Genomic DNA, 20,903 nt, shown 5'->3' with positions numbered 1-20,903 from the left:
TAAAACAAGACAAGTCGAATCCTTAATAGATGACTTGAGGCTCACGTTCGACAATCTCTGAACATATGACATCAAGGTCAATCCGGAAAAATGCATTTTCGGTGTTCCCGCCAGAATGCTCTTGGGCTTCATCATTTCCAATAGAGGAATTGAAGCAAATCCGGCTAAAATCCGAGCTTTGTCACAGTTGGCTATCCCAACAGACCTCAAGCAAATCCAGAAGTTAACTGGATGCATGGATGCCTTAAGCCGCTTTATCTCACGATTAGGAGAAAAGGCACCACCTCTTTATCGCCTTCTTTGATGCACCGAACACTTCGAGTGGACGGATGCGGCCACGACTGGATTGGAAGAAATAAAGGCCGTATTAGCCACCAACCCAATCTTGGCCGCACCAAATGTCGGCGAACCAATGTTGTTATATATAGCGGCAACACACCAAGTTGTAAGCGCAGTGCTCGTTGTCGAACGAGAGACGGACGGACATAAGTTCCCGCTTCAAAAGTCGGTATACTACGTATCCACCGTCCTCACTCCATGCAAATAACGGTACCCAGATTATCAAAAGATAGCATACGCGGTCTTCATGGCATCCCGGAAACTACGACACTACTTTCAAGAGTGTTCAATTACGGTGGCCTACGAAGAACCACTCAATGACATAATAAATAACCGCGATACCACGGGCCGGATTGCTAAATGGGCTATCGAGATCCTCCCGTTCAACATAACATATAAACCACAGCGAGCCATTAAGTCGCATGTACTGGCTGATTTCGTCGCCGAATGGACGGAAGCCGAACTCCCTAAAGAGTACGGCGCGTACTCCAATTGGATCACGCACTTTGACGGCTCTAAGATGCTGGCTGGTCTGGGGGCAGGCGTCGTCCTGGCATCCCCCACCGGAGATTCAGTCGAATACATACTCCAAATATTATACACAGACTCCAACAATGCTACAGAATATGAGGCCCTGTTGCATGGTCTCCGGATGGCAGTCTCCATGGGCATTCAATGCTTAGAGGTGCGGGGGGATTCGAACCCCGCAATATCACAAATAAATGGGGACTTTTACGCCAAGGACCCAAAAATGGCGGCTTACCGTAGCGCCGTCCTCAAAATGTCAGCTCGGTTCGGGGGCCTCGAATTCCACCATGTGGTCCGAGAAAACAATCAAGCGGCGGATATCCTCGCCCGCATCGGCGCATAGCGCGACCCTGTCCTAGCTAATATCTTCTTGGAAAGGCTGTTTAAGCCATCCGTGGTGTGGGAAGGGGAGACCGGCAAAAACAGTCCGTATCCGGCCACAACACCAGACCCCAAACACTCTGATGTAATCGAAGGCTCTGCCACCGAAATAACATCTTCGGCCCACGTGATTATGGCTGTCATCGCCCTGTGGACAGAACCCTTCTTGGCTTACCTAAATAGGCAAGAACTCCCTGATGAATGCTACCTCTTGATCACTGTGTTGGATTTCTCTGAAGAGGAAGGGATGATGTAGCAAAGTAGTGTAAGTATTTCCCTCAGTTTTTGAGAACGAAGGTATCAATCCAGTAGGAGGCTACGCTCGAGTCCCTCGTACCTACACAAAAACAATAGCTCAACGTAACCAACGCGCTTAGGGGTTGTCAATCCATTCATGGTCACTTACGAAAGTGAGATCTGATAGAGATGATAAATAATATTTTTGGTATTTTTGGTATAGAGATGCAAAGTAAAAAAGTTAAAGCAAAGTAAAAGAAAAGCAATAATAAAGTGATGGAGATTGATATGATGAGAAAGAGACCCGGGGGCCATAGGTTTCACTAGTGGCTTCTCTCAAGTGCATAAGTATTTTACGGTGGGTGAACAAATTACTGTTGAGCAATTGACAGAATTGAGCATAGTTATGAGAATATCTAGGTATGATCATGTATATAGGCATCACGTCCGAGACAAGTGGACCGAAACAATTCTACATCTACTACTATTACTCCACTCATCGACCGCTATCTAGCATGCATCTAGAGTATTAAGTTAAAAATAGAGTAATGCCTTAAGCAAGATGACATGATGTAGAGGGATAGTTTCATGCAATATGATAAAACCCCATCTTGTTATCCTCGATGGCAAAGATACAATACGTGATTTGCTGCCCCTTCTATCACTAGGAAAGGCGCAAGATTGAACCCAACGCTAAGCACTTCTCCCATGGCAAGAACAACCAATCTAGTAGGCCAAACCAAACTGATAATTCGAAGAGACTTGCAAATATAACCAATCATACATAAAAGAATTCAGAGAAGATTCAAATATTATTCATAGATAGAATGGATCATAAACCCACAATTCATCGGTCTCAACAAACACACCGCAAAAAGAAGATTACATCGAATACATCTCCACGAGAGAGGGGGAGAACATTGTATTGAGATCCAAAAAGAGAGAAGAAGCCATCTAACTACTAGCTATGGACCCGTAGGTCTGAAGTAAACTACTCACACTTCATCGGAGGGGCTTGGATGATGATGTAGAAGCCCTCCGTGATCGATGCCCCCTCCGGCGGAGCTCCGGAACAGGCCCCAAGATGGGATCTCGTGGATACAGAAAGTTGCGGCGGTGGAATTAGGTTTTTGGCTCCGTCCCCAATCGTTTGGGGGTACGTGGATATATATAGGAGGAAGAAGTACGTCGGTGGAGCTTTGAGGGGCCCACGAGGCAGGGGGTGCGCCCTAGGGGTGGCGCCCTCCACCCTTGTGACCACCTCGTGGCTTTCTTGACGGAGGGTCCAAGTCTCCTGGATCTTATCTGATGAGAAAATCACGTTTCCAAATGTTTCATTCCGTTTGGACTCCGTTTGATATTCCTTTTCTTCGAAACCCTAAAACAGGCAAAAAACAACAATTCTGGGCTGGGCCTCCGGTTAATAGGTTAGTCCCAAAAATAATATAAAAGTGGAAAATAAAGCCCAATATAGTCCAAAACAGTAGATAATATAGCATGGAGCAATAAAAAATTATAGATACATTGGAGACGTATCAAGCATCCCCAATCTTAATTCCTGCTCATCCTCGAGTAGGTAAATGATAAAAATAGAATTTTTGATGTGAAGTGCTATTTGGCATAATTTTAATGTAATTCTTCTTAATTGTGGTATGAATATTCAGATCCGAAATATTCAAGACAAAAGTTCATATTGACATAAAAATGATAATACTTCAAGCATACTAACTAAGCAATTATGTCTTCTCAAAATAACATGGCCAAAGAAAGTTCATCCCTACAAAATCATATAGTTTAGTCATGTTTCATTTTCGTCACACAAGAATGCTATCATCATGCACAACCCCGATGACAAGCCAAGCAATTGTTTCATACTTTAGTAATCTCAAACCTATAAGCTTTCACGCAATATATGAGCGCGAGCTATGGACATAGCACTATGGGTGGAATAGAATATAATGAGGGGGTTATGTGGAGAAGACAAAAGGAGAAAGTCTCACATCAACGAGGCTAATCAATGGGCTATGGAGATGCCCACCGATTGATGTTAATGCAAGGAGTAGGGATTGCCATGCAACGGATGCACTAGAGCTATAAATGTATGAAAGCTCAACAAAAGAAACTAGTGGGTGTGCATCCAACTTGCTTGCTCATGAAGACCGAGGGCACTTGAGGAGGCCCATTGTTGGAATATACAAGCCAAGTTCTATAATGAAAAATTCCCACTAGTATATGAAAGTGATAACATGAGAGACTCTCTACTATGAAGATCATGCTGCTACTTTGAAGCACAAGTGTGGTAAAAGGATAGTAACATTGTCCCTTCTCTCTTTTTCTCTCATTTTTTGGGCCTTATCTTTTTTTATGACCTTTCTTTTTTATACCTCACTTGGGACAATGCTCTAATAATGATGATCATCACACTTCTATTTATTTACAACTCAATGATTACAACTCGATACTAGAACAAAGATGACTCTATATGAATGCCTCCGGTGGTGTACCGGGATATGCAATGAACCAAGAGTGACATGTATGAAAGAATTATGAATGGTGGCTTTGCCACAAATACTATGTCAACTACATGATCATGCTAAGCAATATGACAATAATGAATGTGTCATGATGAATGGAATGATGGAAAGTTGCATGACAATATATCTCGGAATGGCTATGGAAATGCCATAATAGGTAGGTATGGTGGCTGTTTTGAGGAAGATATAAGGAGGTTTATGTGTGAAAGAGTGTATCATATCACGGGGTTTGGATGCACCGGCGAAGTTTGCGCCAACTCTCAATGTGAGAAAGGGCAATGCACAGTACCGAAGAGGCTAGCAAGGATGGAAGGGTGAGAGTGCGTATAATCCATGGACTCAACATTAGTCATAAAGAATTCACATACTTATTGCAAAAATGTACAAGTCATCAAAAACATCGGCACTACGCGCATGCTCCTAGGTGGATAGATTGGTAGGAAAAGACCATCGCTCATCCCCGACCGCCACTCATAAGGAAGACAATCAAATAACACCTCATGTTTCAAATTTGTTGCATAATGTTTACCATACGTGCATGCTAGGGACTTGCAAACCTCAACACAAGTATTTCTCAATTTGACAACTACTCAACTAGCATGACTTTGATATTATTACCTCCATATCTCAAAACAATCATCAAGCTTCAAACTTTTCTTAGTATTCAACACACTCATATGAAAGTTTTATTATTAATCTTGCATACCAAGCATATTAGGATTTTAAGCAAATTACCATGCTATTAAGACTCTAAAAATAATCTATGTGAAGCATGAGAGATCAATTGTTTCTATAAAACAATCCACCACCGTGCTCTAAAAGATACAAGTGAAGCACTAGAGCAAAACTATAAAGCTCAAAAGATATGAGTGAATCACATAGAGTATTCTATCAAATTCCAAATCATGTATGGCTCTCTCAAAAGGTGTGTACAGCAAGGATGATTGTGGTAGACTAACAAGCAAAGACTCAAATCAGAAAAGACGCTCCAAGCAAAACACATATCATGTGGTGAATAAAAATATAGCTCCAAGTAAAGTTACCGATAGAAGTAGACGAAAGAGGGGATGCCTTCCAGGGCATCCCCAAGCTTTGTCTTTTAGGTGTCCTTAGATTATCTTGGGGGTGACATGGTCATCCCCAAGCTTAGGCTCTTTCCACCCCTTGTTCCATAATCCATCAAATCTTTACCCAAAACATGAGAACTTCACAACACAAAACTTAAAGTAGAAAATCTCGTGAGCTACGTTACCAAAACAAAACAAAAGACCACTTCAAAGTACTGTAATGAACTCGTTCTTTATTTATGGGTGTTATACCTACTGTATTCCAACTTCTCTATGGATTATAAACTATTTTACTAGCCATAGATTCATCAAAATAAGCAAACAACACACGAAAAACAGAATCTGTCAAAAACAGAACAGTCTGTAGTAATCTGTAGCTAGCGCAAGATCTGTAACCCCAAAAATTCTAAAATAAATTGCTGGACGTGAGGAATTTATCTATTACTCATCTTCAAAAAGAATGAACTAAATATCACTTTCCAAATAAACATGACAGCAGTTCTCGTGAGCGCTAAAGTTTCTGTTTTTTACAGCAAGTTCAACAAGACTTTCCCCAAGTCTTCCCAACGGTTCTACCCAGAACAAACACTAATTAAACACAAAAAACACAACCAAAACAGAGGCCAAATAATTTATTTATTACTAAACAGGAGCAAAAAGCAAGGAATAAAAATAAAATTGGGTCGCCTCCCAAGAAGCGCTATCGTTTAATGCCCCTAGCTAGGCATAACAAGCAAGAATAGATCTAGGTGTTGCCATAATAGTAAGACAGATTATTAAAACTCACTTCATATTCTCTACGTTCGGCAGAAAGTTTGATTTGAGGCAAGCAAAAGTAATCAAAAGGACTAAATTTAACGTGACAAAAGTCCCCAAGATCAACCTTGGGAGGTATAGGTTCCTCCTTTGGTCCTTCATAATGCACAACCAATTCATCATTATAAGCATTCTTTTGACAGAACTTTGGGAGCCTATATTCAAGAGAATATCCTAGTTCATTATTTTGAATAGCCAAATCATCATTAAGTTCAGAAATTCTATCAACTAAAACATTGGTAGGAACCCTTTTTCTAAGATTTTCATTGAAAGCAACATAGTCTAGAGATTGAAAACACATTATTTCTTCTTGATCAAAGAGGATAGCCTCTATGGGAGGACGGCAAGCATCCACCCTATAATGCGCAAAGATTTCTTTGGCTTCTTTTATTATGAATCTAAAATCATGAGCCAAAAATATAGTAGCGGCACGCTTAACAGAAGAATGCTCAATATTAGAAAATTCCAGAAAAATCCTTTGTATGGAAGGATGCATGTGCATGAATTGTCTTTCAAGTTCAACTACAAGCATGGCAATAGCGTCCGCAAAACTACTAGTTCTGTGAAGGATAGAACTACCCATAGAAGGTAAAGCACCGGCACAAGTAAAGAAATCTTGAATAACTCCTGTTCCAATAATATTACCACTACCAACACGGAATTTTTTTGTATGAAAGATGGTAGGTTCTTTAGCAGGAGCATCAGAATTTTTCATGATATTATTATTGTTCATATCGACAATAATTTCCCCAATTTCAGACATAGAGGCAGAAGATAAAGTACTTGACATAACGACAAGCAAACAAACTAACGAACAAGCAAACAAACAGCAAGCGGGCAAAAAGAGGCAAATAGAGAGAGAGGGAGGATAGAGAGAGGGCGTATAAAACGGCAAGGGTGAAGTGGGGGAGAGGAAAACGAGAGGCAAATGGCAAATAATGTAATGCGGGAGATAGGGATTATGATGGGTACTTGGTATGTTGACTTTTGCATAGACTCCCCAGCAACGGCGCCAGAAATTCTTCTTGCTACCTCTTGAGCACTGTGTTGGATTTCCCTGAAGAGGAAGGGATGATGCAGCAAAGTAGCGTAAGTATTTCCCTTAGTTTTTGAGAACCAAGGTATCAATCCAGTAGGAGGCTACGCTCGAGTCCCTCGTACCTACACAAAAACAATAGCTCAACGTAACCAACGCGCTTAGGGGTTGTCAATCCCCTCACGGTCACTTATGAAAGTGAGATCTGATAGATATGATAAATAATATTTTTGGTATATAGATGAAAAGTAAAAAGTAAAAGCAAAGTAAAAGCAAAGCAATAATAAAGTGATGGAGATTGATATGATGAGAAAGAGACCCGGGGGCCTAGGTTTCACTAGTGGCTTCTCTCAAGAGCATAAGTATTCTACGGTGGGTGAACAAATTACGAGAATATCTAGGTAGGATCATGTATATAGGCATCACATCCGAGACAAGTAGACCGAAATGATTCTGCATCTACTACTATTACTCCACTCATCGATCGCTATCCAGCATGCATCTAGAGTATTAAGATAAAAACAGAGTAACGCCTTAAGCAAGATGACATGATGTAGAGGGATAGTTTCATGCAATATGATAAAAACCCCATCTTGCTATCCTCGATGGCAATGAGACAATACGTGCCTTGCTGCCCCTTCTGTCACTGGGAAAGGACACCACAAGATCGAACCCAAAGCTAAGCACTTCTCCCATGGCAAGAACAACCAATCTAGTAGGCCAAACCAAACTGATAATTTGAAGAGACTTGCAAAGATAACCAATCATACATGAAATAATTCAGAGAAGATTCAAATATTATTCATAGAAAGACTGGATCATAAACCCACAATTCAGCGGTCTCAACAAAGACACCGCAAAAAGAAGATTACATTGAATAGATCTCCACGAGAGAGGGGGAGAACATTGTATTGAGATCCAAAAAGAGAGAAGAAGCCATCTAGCTACTAGCTATGGACCCGTAGGTCTCAAGTAAACTACTCACACTTCATCGGAGGGGCTTGGATGATGATGTAGAAGCCCTCCTTGATCGATGCCACCTCCGACGGAGCTCCAGAACAGGCTGCAAGATGGGATCTCGTGGATACAGAAAGTTGCGATGGTGGAATTAGGTTTTTGGCTCCGTCCCTGATCGTTTGGGGTACGTGGATATATAGGAGGAAGAAGTACGTCGGTGGAGCTTCGACGGGCGCACGAGGCAGGGGCGCGCCCTAGGGGGGCGCCCTCCATCCTCGTGACCACCTCGTGGTTTTCTTGACGGAGGGTCCAAGTCTCCTGGATCTTATCCGATGAGAAAATCATGTTTCCGAAGGTTTCATTCCGTTTGGACTCCGTTTTATATTCCTTTTCTTTGAAACCCTAAAACAGGCAAAAACATCAATTCTGGGATGGGCCTCCGGTTAATAGGTTAGTCCCAAAAATAATATAAAAGTGGAAAATAAAGCCCAATATAGTCCAAAACAGTAGATAATATAGAATGGAGCAATCAAAAATTATAGATACGTTGGATATGTATCAATGACCCAAACGAGGCACATTGCATTGTGCGGTGGTCTAAAGCCTACAAGGTCCACGAGGGAGAGCTTTATAAGAAAAGCGCTACCGGAGTACTTCAAAGGTGCGTCTCCAAAGAGGAAGGATGGCAACTTTTGGCAGAAATTCATGCTGGACTTGGCGGCCACCACGCCGCAACTCGGGCCCTTGTAAGCAAGGCCTTCCGTACAGGTTTTTACTGGCCGACAGCCCGAGCAGACGCACAGGACCTCGTTCAACGTTGCGTCAGTTGCCAGCTTTTTGCAAACCAAAGCCATATGCCACCTACCACTCTCCAAACAATCCCCATTACTTGGCCCTTTGCGGTCTTGGGGCTTGACATGGTCGGACCCCTTAAAGGGGGAAGCCATAAGAAAAAATACCTTTTGGTCATGGTGAATAAATTCACCAAATGGATAGAAGCCAAACCAGTTAAAACGGCTGAGTCCGGACCAGTGATAGACTTCATATCCGGGGTTGTACACCGTTACGGCGTCCCTCATAGCATCATCACCGATAACGGCTCGAACTTTACAACCGATGATGTAAAAACATGGTGCAGCAACATGGGCATGAAGCTCGATTATGCCTCTGTCTATCAACCACAAACTAAAGGTCAAGTCGAGCGAGCAAATGGTCTTATCATGAGTGGCAATAAACCCAGTTTAGTGTGATGCTTGAAGGAATCACATACGCACTGGGTGGAGGAGCTTGACTCTGTACTATGGGGGCTGCGGACCATGCCGAATCGCACTACCGGATACACACCGTTCTTTATGGTGTACAACGCAGAGGCAGTACTGCCCTGTGACTTCATTTATGACTCACCTCGAGTGTGCATGTACGAAGACAAAGAAGCCGAGCTTGATCGGCATGATAGTTTGGACGCCCTGGAGGAGGAGCATGACGTGGCAAAAGCCCGCTCCGCATTCTATCAGCAACATGCTCGGCGATATCAAAGCAGAGAAGTATGGGCCAAAACTTATAACATTGGCGAACTCGTTCTACGCCTACCGGAGAAGAAAAAGGACAAGCTCAAGCCCAAATGGCAATGTCCCTTTGTTATTGACAAAGTTCTGACCGGTGGAGTGTACCATCTGCGGGATGCATCGGACAATTGACTCGAGCAAAACCCATGGAACGCAGCCAGACTGTGAAGGTTCTACGCCTAGTGCCGGACTCTGTGTTCGTCTCCTTACCTCCGTTAATTTTTTATATATCTGTTATCTGTGTTTTATTTCTTTCTTTCTTCCCTTTTTCCTCACGACCTTAAAAGGTTGAAATGTGTCTTGACTACACAATCTTGACCCGCTAGGCGTGCTCATTATACCTGGGGGCTTCTTATATAGAAGCTTAATATAACTATGTTCCGGGCTCTATGCCCCCCGCACATGTGTTATTTTTCCACATGTACCTTTTCTTCGCCATTATATGCATCGATATGACTTAAGTTTTGGCCAAGCTGGGTTGCCAGGCTCTTGTGTTTATGCCCTACATTCCCGTTAATTTGGCTAGGGCATAAGGGGAGCACCTCTGCGATTGTTACTGCCGGCTCAGCCGGATGTGTACCTCAGACTGGGTGAAGCCGAAAGCTAGCGTTCTTAAGGGAATATTCGGTCGGTGAACAAGAGATGACTTTTATTTATTGTAATACATTCCCCCAGATGTTCATATCCTGCGTCTCTTCTCGCAGTTCAGACATGCACATTAATGCATGCGTACCCAGGGAAAGGAACCCTTAGTGGAACTATTCTCCCTGGAAGATGTTTCTTACTATCCATGTAATATAACATAGCTAGTTGGGTACTTGTCTGTTTAAGCACTTATGACCCCTACGCCTGGTTTCCATGCGTACCCCGGTTTTTACATAACTGAGCAGGTACTCGGATACACTACGGACTGTCGGGTCCGGAGGTTGAAGCGAAAAGGTCCGCCATGACAAATGATTTACAATCCGGCTAGGGACAATATATGTAACTTGAAGTACACAGTCACTTAGACTGACTAAGTTCTTCTTCTATACCATCCAACAAGCTGTCTAGCCTACAATCTTGTTGGGAATACTTTGCGGCTAATTTCACCTGGTCATATACCAAACTGACGGGGATCTCTTTCCCATCAGACCCCACAGGTCCGACCTTGGCCATGTGGATCGGGTCAGCCTTGGTATATCGCGTCTTCACCATGGCCCAGGCTTCCCTTTCACCTTGTCGGCAAGCTGATATCTTCCATAATCGGAAGCGCCGCCGTGCTCCCTTGAGCATCTCTACAAGCTCCCCTATGCCTCCTAGCAGGGAGGCGGATGGCCAAAAGGCTTGGGCAATGCCCTGCACCACCTGCCGAACTTGTTCATGTAGTTGTGAGAGCTCTGGCAGAAGATCACCCGCAGACCCGAGCATCTCCTTTGCGGGACGACCCGTCAGCATACCTACAGATATAACTCTGTTAGTCAGTTTCTTTGTCGAACTCTATAAAAGTTCGTTCAAGAACTTACTAAAAATGCCGCGTCGAAGCCTCTTATTCTCCTTTACGGAGTCAGCAAGCTGGGCCCAAACATCTTTCAGTTCAACGCCCAGCCGGGTATTGGATTCTTGGAGATCATTTTTCTCCTGCCTAACCTGCGTAAGCACACGCTCGCCAGCCTTTAACTGTCGTTGAGCATGTTGCTCATCCCCTTGCAGAACCTCCGGATTCACTCCGGGATCGTCTGCAGAATCTATTGTTAGATTTGCATGCATGCCGAATACTAACTGGTACATGTCATTCTTTTAGATAGAAACAAGTGTTACCATATGGGGCCTTCTCGGACTCCTTCATTGCGGCAACTGTGGCCCGTAGCTGGGCTTTGCACTCCTCCAGCTCTTGAGACAACTGGGTATTCTTCTCCATAAGAACCTACGTAAACAATGATCCTTAAATCAGTTGTGCCAACTGTTTCAAGTCTCAGGGGCTAATGATATACATAATTATTAGATTTTCTTACCCGTATATCCTTCACATACTGGTCCGTGGCTCGGGCAAGACCATTTTGAGCAGCTTGGATGTATGCATCTCCTGAGTTGAAGTCATCGAACGCCTCTTGAGAGAAACAAGCGTCGCGGAGTACGGCCCGGCGACGCCTGTGATTCATGGCACTCTCCACTTCGGAATTCGTAGCGGATAGCCTATCCACATCCTCTTTAGGAGGAACATCCGGTCTTGGCCCCACGTTAGCATTTGCCTCTAAGTCCGGCTCTAGAGCCCGGCTGGTGGAGGCTTGGCCAACAGGCTCTCCGAATATGGTCCGGCGAGAGTTTTTCCTGCCAGGAACCATGGACGTTATTATATTTTAAAAAGATGACAACCATGGAGTGGGGTTCTTTTTCATACCTCTGCAACGGCGTCTCAGTCCTAACCGCCTTCCTTTTAAACCTACCCGGCTTCGGTGCCCCTTATTGGTGAGTCACTGCGGGTTCGGCATGGCGTCCCGAGGGCCTTCCCTGTAAGACACCATATGTGTGCAGTAGGTGAAGTGCGAAAAATAGGGATCCTTCTCGGAAGTTGGGACTCCGGTTTTACTTACATGCGATGCAGGGAGCAGTCCAGGATAATCGTCTATGATGGCCACCAAGGCACCGTCACAGCTTAACTGATAGAACGTCCCGTCGATGAGCTCCACAAATGTCTCGGGATCTTCTTCGAGTCCGGGGTCGAGGGCCCGGTCAGGGTCCTCTGGTTGTGGAGACGGGCTGTGGACCTCCCTCACAACTTTTCGAAGCTCCTGCTATGAAATTGCAAGGTAAATAATTATGACGAAGAATGCGGGAAGGTCTGGAGTAGAAAGTAGCAGCTCACCCAGTTTGTGGGGTTGTACATGGAGAATCCATCCCATGGCTTAATTCAGATGAACTCCTCTTCCTCTCCTTTATATAAATCTGACAGTATTTTCGCTAGAGCAGCGACGGAGTCCGGTCCCTTACGACCGCAGCAGGTGGCATCGTCTTCTCCATTAAAGTGCCACATGGGTTGTCCCCGATATTGAAGTGGCTGCACCCCCGCATTATACATATTGACATAACCTCGATTATTGTCAATCCTGATTTGGCCAGCGTTTTTATCCGTCCCTTCAGGTAAAGGACCTCTCTGTTATATTCCTTCCGGGGGGCTCTGAGGGCACCAACTGTGGCGTTTCTTCAAAGGGGCATTATCGAACTCAGGAAGGCCCATCTGAATAGGGTCCGGAAGAGGGACGTCCTCCATATAAAACCACTCCGAAGGCCAGTCTTTAGATGTCTTCTTCGAAGTACCGGACATGTATCCGGTCCCGACGATGCGCCATATATCGGCTCCACCCACTTGATATATTGACTCCTAATGTGTATGGGGTACGTGGCAGAATAGTGATACGTCTCCAACGTATCTATAATTATTGATTGCTCCATGCTATATTATCTACTGTTTTGGACATTATTGGGCTTTATTATCCACTTTTATATTATTTTTGGGACTAACTTACTAACCGGAGGCCCAGCCCAGAATTGCTGTTTTTTGCCTATTTTAGGGTTTCAAAGAAAAAAGGAATATCAAACGGAGTCCAAATGGAATGAAACCTTAGGGAACGTGATTTTCTCACTGACTAATGCCCTAGGGTCAGGGTTGGATGAGGCCGAACGTCACGAGAAAGGCACCGCAGCCACCCTGTCTTCAGTGCAAGCCGAGTTAGCTTCCGCACGTGCCGAGCTGTTTTCCCTTCAGCAGCAGTTCACCGACGCCGAATCCTCCATGCAGCAGGGCAGGGAGGAAGCGCTCCGGCGGCGGACGCTAGAGCGCGAGCACGCCCCCATGCTCCAAAACCTTATGGTCGGAGCCAACGCGGTGCTGGGCGCCGTCTTTGACGAAAGTGCACCTCATCCCCACTCGAACGACTAAGACAGTCACCACCTTTACTTCACCGACATGGTGACACGCCTAGAGAATCAATGCGAGAGGGCTCGCGTGCTTGTTGAGGAGAGGAGCCCCGGCCTGCTCAAGAGCACGTTCTCCCGTGTCTTCAGCCACCTCCAGAACACCTACCCCAACTTCGACTTCGACGTCGCCATTACCCATGTGCCCGAGGCCATCCGGGACGACCTGGCGCGCTGGGTAGAGGACAATGTGGATGCTCTAGTCAGAGCCTTCACCTCCGAGGCTGTAGCAGTGGTGGTCGCTGCAGATGAAGGCGATATGGTCGATGATGGTGCGGGAGATGCCGGCAATGGCGACGGTGATGCTGGTGACGAGGATGGTGGCGCCAGCGATGGTGACGATGATGTCGGCGACGCGTCTGAGGGTATCCCGGAGGATGCGGCGAGCGATATGTCCGATTGAGCCCGTGCTCCCTCATTGCTGGGCCTGTAAGTGAAAACTTGGACATGGCCCTCAAAGTTATGCAAGCATTTTGGGAGGGGGAGCCCCTCATGTAAACATATTACTGCCTCTATTCCTTAGGCCAAGCTGAAGATGTGTTTTTATGGGCCCGCAGGTCATGCCGTGAGTTTACTGCTGAAATTTACCTTGGTCAGGACCGGTTTCCGGCCAGTTTGTGAGGTCATGAGCTCCTGAAGGGCCTGCTGGTCCGCCTGAGAGGGCGTCGCGAGGAGCAAGCGCCAGCCGTGGGAGGGTGTGCGCGCAGCGCGCGCGTGCCGCGCCCAGCCCCAGCTCTCGAGGGGCTCGCAAGTGGGGAGGCAGCTGGTGCGAACTCCGAGTCGGGTAAGGAACCAGATGGCAAGTAATCGAACGACCGAGAAAAGTCACCCCTTGCGCATAGCAATGAAAATCCAACTTCAAATTAAATCCAAAGCCAGAAACAGGGCTACAGAAAAGAGGTTAAGAGCAAATGGCCGCGTCCGACACCTAGTCTAGTCTTCTTGTCTTCTCACCAGCGCGGAGCTAAGTGCTGCCACTAGGCGTGGGAGGGAGCCCCCGAGGCCCAAGGGCGGCGCTCCTGAGACTCCGGGGCATGTACAGCCCCACTCATTATTACGTGAGAGTGTCACGAGCGGAGACCTTCACAGGCGTGAGCCTTACTTCATATCACCAGATGAGGGCCCTGCCTTGCGCCGCCCTCGACCACTGTTGGATCGACCGGAAACCAGGACGAAGCCAAGGGGCAAAGGGGACGCCAGCGGCGCCCTCGGTGACCACGGGTCCTCTGCCAGGGGAAGGCTCAACAGAACCTCCCTGACAAAGGGCCTACCTCCCGGCCTGGCTCCCGGCCTATCCCATGTCACTACAAAAAAATACATGTCCGTGATGATACGTGTTTGTCACAGTGATGTCTACTACACAACCTTCTTCTTGTAGACGTTGTTGGGCCTCCAAGTGCAGAGGTTTGTAGGACAGTAGCAAATTTCCCTCAAGTGGATGACCTAAGGTTTATCAATCCGTAGGACGCGTAGGATGAAGATGGTCTCTCTCAGGCAACCCTGCAACCAAATAACAAAGAGTCTCTTGTGTCCCAAACACACCCAATACAATGGTAAATTGTATAGGTGCACTAGTTCGGCGAAGAGATGGTGGTACAAGCGGTATATGGATGGTATATAAAGGTATTTGTAATCTGAAATTATAAAAACAACAAGGTAACTAATGATAAAAATGAGCGTAAACGGTATTGCAATGCTAGGAAACAAGGCCTAGGGTTCATACTTTCGCTAGTGTAAGTTCCCTCAACAATACTAACATAATTGGATCACATAACTATCCCTCAACATGCAACAAAGAGTCACTCCAAAGTCACTAATAGCGGAGAACGAACGAAGAGATTATGGTAGGGTACGAAACCACCTCAAAGTTATTCTTTCCAATCAATCCGTTGGGCTATTCCTATAAGTGTCACAAACAACCCTAGAGTTCGTACTAGAATATCACCTTGAGACACAAATCGACCAAAACCCTAATGTCACCTAGATACTCCAATGTCACCTAAAGTATCCATGGGTATGATTATACAATATGCATCACATAATCTCAGATTCATCCATTCAACCAACACAAAGGACCTCAAAGAGTGCCCCAAAGTTCTACCAGAGAATCACGAGGAAAACGTGTGCCAACCCCTATATATAGGTTCATGGGCGGAACCCGCAAGTTGATCACCGAAACATACATCAAGTGAATCATGTGGTATCCCATTGTCACCACAGATACGCACGGCAAGACATACATCAAGTGTTCTCAAATCTTTAAAGACTCAATCCAATAAGATAACTCCAAAGGGGAAACTCAATTCATTACAAGAGAGTAGAGGGGGGAAGAAACATCATAGGATCCAAATATTATAGCAAAGCTCGCGATACATCAAGATCAAATCACCTCAAGAACACGAGAGAGAGAGATCAAACACATAGCCACTGGTACATACCCTCAGTCGTGAGGGAGAACTGCTCCCTCCTCGTCATGGAGAGCACCGGGATGATGAAGATGGCCGCCGGAGAAGGATTCCCCCCTCCGGCAGGGTGCCCGAACAGGTCTAGATTGGCTTTCGGTGGCTACGGAGGCTTCTGGCGGCGGATCTCCCGATCTATTGTGCTCACGGATGTTTTTAGGGTATATGGAGATATATAGGCGGAAGAAGTACGTCAGGGGGGCCACGAGGGGCCCATGAGGGTGGAGGGCGCGCCTAGGGGGGTGGGCGCGGCCCCCTGCCTCGTGGCCTCCTCGCAGGTCCCCCGACGTGCACTCCAAGTCTTCTAGGCTTCTTTCCTTCCAAAAATGATTTCCGTGAAGTTTCAGGTCAATTGGACTCCGTTTGATTTTCCTTTTCTTCGAAACCCTAAAACAGGGAAAAACAGAAAATAGCACTGGGCTCTGGGTTAATAGGTTAGTCCCAAAAATGATATAAAAGTGGAAAATAAAGCCCAATATTGCCTAAAACAGTAGATAATATAGCATGGAGCAATCAAAAATTATAGATACGTTGGAGACGTATCACACAGTAGGTCATGTTTTCTGTCATGCATATATATCCATGATGATTTTATGACAGAATCAAGATAGTCATACCTGTGCTGTCGTAGAAGTGTTCCATGACATTACCAAAATTATCATCACGGAAGTGTCCACTTCCATGACCATAAATCACATGTCACAGAAGTGCTTTCGTCAAGGGTGACCGACACGTGGCATCCACCGTAACGGAACGCCGTTAAGCTATCGGGTCCGGTTTTGGATCCGATAACCCGTTAACAGCCCCGACAAATGGGGATTTTCCACGTGTAAAATCATCATTGGCTGGAGGAAACACGTGTCAGCTCACCATTGGGACAGATGTCATCCAATCATTGGACCTAAAGCGCCTATGATACGTCGAAACGTGGCACGGCCCAACAGAGGCCCATTCCTGTGAAAAGGCCGGCCTGTTTGACTTGGTCAAAAGGTGGCGGGCCGGCCCACGGCAAGCTTGTTAACAGCCTGTTCGCATATAACATATTTACAGCCCCCTAACCCAGGGACTGTTTACGGCCTATCCAAATTAGGCACAGTAGCGTCATTTGGGCCGTCCAATATAATTCTAGCCTGTTTTAACTTCCGGCCCATGTATGGCCCATGACATCTTTCAGCCCATATGAGGCCCTTATTACTCCCGGCCCATTAACGGACTGTGGTAAAACTGGTCCATAATGAACAATGTATCACTTTATACCCATTAACGACACGTGGTGAAACCGGCCCGTAATGAATAGCGTATCACTTTATACCCATTAACGGCCCATTATTCCGTTGGGTGTTTCCATCCCATATTATCGTTCGGCCTTCTCAGGGCCCATTTATTCTTGGGCTCATTTTCAGCATTTGTTTACTTACGGCCCGTTACTGTCATTTTCTGCTTGTGGGCCAAATTCAACCCATGGTTACAGTTGACCCGTTTGTGGCCCGTTAATACGTTGGGCCGTTTTCATAGCGTCATCAAATACGGCCGATTAATGACAACCCGTTATGGTCGGCCCATGAACGTACGATTTCAACTCTAGCCCATTTACGACCATAATGTGGTCTGTTATTGGCCCATGTTTTGCCAACCGATCATACGGCCTGTAGAAGGCCCATTGTGTCTACGGCCCGTAGAAGGCCCATTGTGTCTACGGCCCGTATAAGGCCCATTGTTTCTACGGCCCTTAGAAGGCCCATTGTTTCTATGGCTCGTAGGAGGCCCATGTGAACTACAGCCGGTGGGCATCAAAGTTCGCCACCAGTGCAAATATAGGGAACACCCTACACTATACAAAAAATGGCTTGCTGTTTTCTTCAGCCGGTGGCTGCACGTTAAGAACAAATTTTGTATCGCACGAAAACAAATTACAACTATAAAACAAAAGGAAGGTTGGCATAAAAGTTAACAGTCTAGCAGATAAATGCACCACCAGAAGTGTCAGGACCCCGATTCCAAGTCACATCGATCTAGCTCGTAACACCTCATATCACGTTGCGGCCTCACGCACGGTATTTCCACGGGTGTCGCCTTACCATGGCCTGGGACCGTTTGTGCCCTTTTGGCTCACGTATATGATAGTGTCGCTAGCATCCATATGACAGAGAACCTGGGCCGACATGGCTAGTCGTGAACCCAAAGCGGCACTAACCCACGGAGACAGGCATACATGAATCAACTTCAAACATGTCGGTCAGCAGCGTGTGAATCCGGGCTGCAGCACTGGGCTAACAGGACTCCGGTAACCCGGGCTGTAGCAGGCTAGGCAGGACTCCGGAGGTCACCGCGTGACATTTCCCCGAAGGGACAGACACAGGAACAAAGTGAAACACATGCCGGCCAGTCAAGTGTCCTAAGCAGTAGTGCTGGGCTAGCAGGACTCCGGTGAACCGGGCTGTAGCGGACTACTATGGCTCATGGAAGCACTAGACTACATTTCCCCATAAGAGAGGCTGCCAAGGATAAACAACTAGATTGTCGGATCCCACACATACCAAGCATTTCAATCATACACACAATATGCTCGATATGTGTAAATACAACATGGCATCACAACATAACTCTACAACTCAAGTATTTATTCATTAGGCTCCGGGGAGCGAGATATTACAAACATGGGTCTCATGACCCAACAATCATAGCATACAAATCAAGCACATGCGGAAGCTTAACATGTCTGAGTACAGACATCTACAAATGAAAAAGGCTAAGAAGCCTGACTATCTACCAGATCCTGCCGAGGGCACAAGATCGTAGCTGAGGTATCATGCTAAACGTCGAAGTCCATGCGGAACTACTAGCGAGACTGAAGTCTTTCTACAAAACATAAATTAAGCAAACGTGAGTACAAAGGTACTCAGCAAGACTTACATCAGAACTAGCTACATATGCATCGGTATCAACAAGGGGGGGTGGTGGAGTTTGACTCCAGCAAGCCAGCTTTGACTCAGTGGCTAACCTGAACTACGATTGCAGGCAACTCTTTTGAGGTGGCGCACACGAGTCCACATATTCACCATTCAATACACCACTATGGATCCGCTCCCGTCTCCCTACGAGAAGGCCATCAATAGCACTCACACTTATCTTGCGAGTTTTAGAGTATCCACTTTCACTTGTCTATGAACTGTTATAGGCAACCCAGAAGTCCATTACCGCGGACACGGCTATTCGAATAGATGATGTTAACCCTGCAGGGGTGTACTTCTTCACACACGCTCTCACCACGTACCGCCGTTTACACGACATGTACTCGGCAACCTTCAAGCAGAAGCCCAACGAGGGTGTCGGCCACGGCCTACCTAAACACTCAAGTCTCTAGTCCAGGTTTATCGCCTATCCAGGTTCCATCCGCAGGGAGTCCGGCCGAGGTTTCCACATACGGCCCCGAACGATGTGAACAGGGTTCCCAAGACACCAAACGGGCGCCCGGTAGACCGTGCCACGGTGTATCTACCGCATCATAGCCCACCCCTAGGGTCAGCGCTATGCACGGCCGCCAACACATATCCTATAAACACCAGAAACTAGTTTCAACTCCTGGATAGAGGACAAGGGTGATCAAGAAGCCAAGAGGGTCCATTGGTTTCGGGCCCAATGCGTGGTAGTAACTGTTTCATGGATCACAAACACAGAACTCAGTTCCTGAGGACGGCTTCAATGAGACAACCCACCATGTACTCCTACATGGCCTCTCACCGCTACCTTTACCAAATCATATTCACACATTTAGTTCTCAACAGTAGGACATGTTTACACACCTCCGATTCATCCCCGATGAATCAGACCTGACTCAACTCTAAGCAGTAGCAGGCATGACAAACAAACATGAATGAGTAGGCACATCAGGGCTCAAACAACTCCTACTCATGCTAGTGGGTTTCATCTATTAACTGTGGCAATGACAGGTCATGCAGAGTAAAGGGGTTCAACTACCACAGCATGTAACAGTTGAATCGTTATTGTCCTAATGCAGTAAAAGAGAGCAGGAGTGAGAGAGTGGGATTGTATCAGAATGAACAAGGGGGTTTTGCTTGCCTGGCACTCCTGAAGATAATATTGAGTCTTCATCAGTGTCAACAATCACAGCGTCGGAGCAGCGTCTACCGAGAGGGGTCAATCACCGGCAATAGAGAAGGAACACAATCAATGCAATCCACAACATGATGCATGATAATGACATGGCAATATGTTGTTGATTGAGCTAATGCAACTAGCAACACAATTAAATGAAGTTGGTTTGAATACAAGATTCAAATTCAAACTCCATATATGATTAGTTAAATGCCATTTATTTGTTTTGTCCAAAACAGAGGACAAACATTGTTCAAACATGCATGAAAAGGCCATAAACAGATTCCTTGAATTTTTTTGATAATTTTTCATATATAATTTATTTCATTTGGAGTTACGGTTGATTTTCTATGATTTTTAGAAGTTTTGGGCATTTTCTGGAATTTTTTGAATTATTATAATTTAAACTAAATCCAGAAAATGTATTACTACATCAGCATGACATCAAGGTGATGTCAGCATGTCAAAGGCGTCGACCAGGTCAAACCTGACCAGTGGGACCCACTGGTCAGTGACCCAGTCAACTAACTAAGTTAGTTAGCCCTAACTAACTAGCCTGGGCCCACTGGTCAGCGACTGTAGTAACTAACCTAACTAGCTAATTAGTGCTAACTAGAGTAATTAGTCAGGCGAGGCCCGTAAGTCAGTGAGAGAGAGGGGGAGGTCAAACCGGGCAGTGGGGTCAACCCATGCCGGTCAATGGGTCAGGGGTCGCCGGCGTTTAGCCGCCGGCGACGATAGAGACGGCGGGGCGGCTCGGAAATGCTCTACAGGGCACCATTCAATCCGTGGGTTGCACCTACGAGTTACTGGGAGTGAGGAGCATCCATTGGGGGTGGTGGTAGGAGCTGGGGTGGCCGGAAAGGTGGCCAGGATGAGGTTCAGCGGCGACAGCAGCTCGGGCATCCTCG

The sequence above is a fragment of the Triticum urartu genome, chromosome 4 (genome assembly GCF_003073215.2).
Source record: "Triticum urartu cultivar G1812 chromosome 4, Tu2.1, whole genome shotgun sequence".
In the NCBI taxonomy this organism is placed as follows: domain Eukaryota; kingdom Viridiplantae; phylum Streptophyta; class Magnoliopsida; order Poales; family Poaceae; genus Triticum; species Triticum urartu.
Note: the sequence above shows the minus strand (reverse complement) of the source record.